This window comes from Pteropus alecto, unplaced genomic scaffold (assembly GCF_000325575.1).
Source record: "Pteropus alecto unplaced genomic scaffold, ASM32557v1 scaffold19, whole genome shotgun sequence".
Taxonomy (NCBI): Eukaryota; Metazoa; Chordata; class Mammalia; order Chiroptera; family Pteropodidae; genus Pteropus; species Pteropus alecto.
This window is the reverse complement of record NW_006442490.1, coordinates 2,650,776-2,654,927: the sequence shown is the minus strand read 5'-3', so window position 1 is coordinate 2,654,927 and position 4,152 is coordinate 2,650,776. Positions and strand designations below refer to the sequence as shown.

Here is a 4,152-nt window from a genome sequence, read left to right as displayed (position 1 = left end):
AACTGCCTAGATGAATTTTATATAGAAAGGTCCTTCTGTTTACCTCTAAAACATTACACTTCTAATATCCATAAAAATAAAGAAGCTTCTCCTTTTATCCTCTGATTCTAACACTATATATTTAATTTATTTAAATTCCTGAAAATTAATTTCAGGAATTTTTCTAACAGTTACATGCTTGCCTTGTGGCTACAAAGAGTTATGGAGAACAAGGTTCTGGCCCTTGGGATGTTGTAATGAAATATAATCACTGCCTCCCAGTAAGACCACATGCAATGGAAAGTCCCCCAAAGAGATCTCTGAAAACACACAGTGCAGGCAGCTGGCATATGGCATGGCGGCCAAACACCTATTTGGGGCTACCTGGGCCTGGGAGGGCTGGCAGGCTCAGGAGCTCCTTGACCCCACTGTTCCTGGAAGACTCCTTGGACAGGATTATGCCAAGAAACTGGTCATTAAGAGTGGCAAAGGCAGCGAAGGCAGTGTGGTCAGTGATGCCCTGAAGGACCCAGAGGTGTGCACAGACTCTGTCCGGCTTACCACATATGCCATAGGTGTCAACATCTACAAGGAGTGCCAGGATGTGGTCCTGAAGTTGGAGGCCAAGCATCCTGAGTGGCTGTTTCAGATGAATGTGGGTCCCCCAGCAAAGAAGCTAGAGGAACTGAACCATGAGACCTGGGAGTACTAGTGGCTGCTGCGGAAACATAACATCTGGTGCCACAATGGGCTGAGCAAGAACCAAAAGTTATAGTGCGGGAGGGACTGGAGCACTCCGACCCACCAAGGATCTTGGACAGGCCCCAGAGGAGGACGCCAGAAGGGCATCACCTCTCCCTTATAGTGCCTCATGGAAGATTTTTTATTTTCCTGCAGGAAACAGACTTTTCCTTACCTAGGTTCCCATGTGGCCCTGGCTGGATCAAGGTCCTAGGGACCAATAAAGATCTCTTGTTGCTGTCAAAAGAAAAAAAAGTCTCCCAAAGAGAGATTAGGATATTATTAAGGAGGATATGCTGGAGAGCTAAACCATGACACATGTCTACTATACATGTGAGTGTTGTGTGAAAACTAATAACCTAGACCTTAGGAAGACAAATCTTAATAAATGTTTTTTTCAACTTTCCCCTTCTCCCAATACTCTCTTCCACACTGAAGAAGAGCAACATAGTAATAAAGTCTCACATTCCATTGCATTGGCCCACTGCCCTAGGAGTTCAAGAGACAGCATCTCTCTTGGGATCTCTTCTCCAAGCAGTCTCTTGCTTCTGTGAGAGTAGACAGGTATCAGCTTTAATCTCTTTGTCTCCTCTTCTCACTCTCTTTCTCTTTTGGCTTCATTCCTTCCATGAGGTAGGAAGACAAAAAGAGGGCAGGGACACAGAAAGGCTAACATGAGTTGTTCCAGGTAGAGGGGGAAGATTCTCTGAATCTTTTTTTCCATCTTCCCCCTAAAATCATCCTCAATTGTTAGATATTACGACTATCATAGCAAGAAAAAAAAAATGTCAGGGGTCTGGTCATGATGGCGTAGAAGGTAAATGCTGTGCTTTTCTCTACTAACAATCTCATTAAAATTAAGACAACCATCACTGGGAGTCACCTGAGGTCTGGCTGAACAGAAGTCCTAAAACTGGGGACATACAAAAGAGGTCAAATCAAGACTGATAGGAGGGACAGAGACATGAAATACAATGGTCCCATGACTGCATGTGATGGACAAGAATTGGGAGGGTTATTTTGGCTGCAAGCCCTCCCCCTGAAAGAGGGAGGGGTCCTGGCTCCACACTAGACTACCCAGCCCAGGGTCGCAGTGCCAGGAATAGAACTCCCCACAACCTCTGGCTGTGAAACCTAGCAGAGAATGTTGATAAGTGAGAGAGAAGGCTGTAGGAGTCGCAAACATTCCAATTAGAGGGACTGCATGGACTTACTCGGTGATGCACTCATTTGCTCTGAGCTCCAGCTCTGGGGCAGCTGCTCGAAGAATGCCAGAGACAAACGGGAAGGAACTGAGTTGTTTGGCTTCAGGGCAAGGGCTGGAGGGATAGCTTTCTTCTGGACAATATCCATTGTCGCTTTGTTGAGCCCTCCCCTCTCACAGTATTTGGATACAGGCAGACACCATATCTGAGTCTCCATCAACCTAGTTAACACAGGTACTTCTGCCTAGGTGATTCCCTGAGACCTCACCCCTCCCAACTTATAAGCCCTCCCCAAGCTGCCTCCAATGTTTTTTTTCCATAAAAATGGCCTGTCTTGGCTCATGCTGAGGACTTTCGTAAAACCTCATAGGCCCACAAAACACAAAGCAGCAGCACCGGCCTCGCTGTGTCCTGTACCTCTTGCTAAGCAGCCCCAAGCCCCACAGTAGCAGTGGCTAGCCTTGGTTCCTGGCTTCACCTCTCAAAGCACCTATGAGCTCAGCATGGGTGGTTGCCATCTGTAAATGGCCCTGGAAGTATACAGGCTTCAGCTGAATGTGGTGGGCAGCTGGGCCACTCCCAGGAGGCCCTTGGGCTGGCACACCTGGTGGCCTGATTCTACCAGAGCGGGAGCCAGAGCACCACCCGGGGCTGCATCTGAGGAGGAGACACCCAAAGGGCAGATTGGGTAGGCACCAGAGCCCTACTTATATGAATCTTGCTCCATAGGTTCGGCCCTTCACCAACAAATCCTCACAACCAATCAGCCCCAAGGTCAATTCCTCCCATTGACATGCAAACAGCAACCAAGGCTCAATTACAACAGGAGGGCACATACAACCCATACAAGGGGCACACCATGGACACCTGGCTTAGGTGACAAGAAAAGCCTGTGCCACTGGGTCCCCCCAGGCTACTTACTACATAAAGCCACTCTACTAAGACTGGGGACTTAGGAGCCCTACCTAATACATAGAAACAAACATAGGGAGGCAGCCAAATGAGAAGACAAAGAAACATGTCCCACATGAAAAAAAAAAAAAAAACATAACAAAGCTCCAGAAAAAGAACTAAACAAAATAGAGACAAGCTATCTACGAGATGCACATTTCGAAACACTGGTTATAAGGATTCTCAATGAGCTAAGGGGAAGAATAGATGAACTCAGTGAGAACTTTAACAAAGAGACAGAAAACATAAAAATGGAGTTGGAAAACATAAAAGGGAACCAGTCAGAAATGAATAATACGATATCTGAGATGAAGAGTATGTTAGAGGTAATCAATAGATTGGATAAAGTAGAGGATCAAATCAGTGATTTAGAAGACAGGGTAGTGGAGGACACCCAATCAGAATAGCAACAAGAAAAGAGAATCCAAAAAATGAGGATAGTTTAAGGGGCTTCTGGGACAACATCAAATGTACCAACACTTGTCTCATAGGGATACCAGATGGAGAGAAAGAGAAAGAGAAAGGAATCAAAAGCCTATTTCAAAAAATAGTGATGAAAGATTTCCCTAACCTGACAAGTGAAATAGACATACAACCCCAGGACATGCAGAGAGTCCCAACCAAACAAAATGAACCCAAAGAGGCCCACACCAAAACACATCATCTAAAATGCCAAAGGTTAAAGACAGAGAATTTAAAAAATAGCAAGAAGAAAGCAATTAGTTATTTACAAGGGAGCTCCCAACAGACTATCAGCCAATTTCTGAAAAGAAACTTTGCAGGCCAGAAGGGATTGATTGGCATGGAATATTCAAAGTGATGAAAAGCAAAGACCTATGACCAAAATTACTCTACTCAGCAAAGCTATCATGTAGAATTGAAGGACAGGCGAATAGCTTCTCAGTCAAGAAAAAGCTAAAGGAATTCATCACCACCAAGTCAGGATTAAAGGAAATGTTGGAGAGACTTCTTTAAGAAAATAATATGTATCAAAAATATGAATAATAAAATGGCAATAACTACATATCTATCAACAAGTACTTCAAATGAAAAAAGAATTAAATTCTCCAATCAAAGGATAGAGTGGCTGAATGGATAAGAAAACAAAACCTTTACATATGCTGCCTATAAGAGACTCACTTCAGATCGAAAGACACACACAGACTGAAAGTAAAGGCATGAAAGAGATATTTCATGAAAATAGAAATTTTTAAAAATCTGAGGTAGCAATACTTATACCAGAAAAAATAGACTTTAAAACAATGGCTAATACAAG

General features: G+C 44.0%; 1 pseudogene; it reads left to right on the top strand.

Moving 5' to 3' along the window:
* Positions 1-334: 334 nt before the first annotated feature.
* On the top strand, positions 335-691 carry LOC102889437 (annotated as a pseudogene).
* Positions 692-4,152: the final 3,461 nt, after the last annotated feature.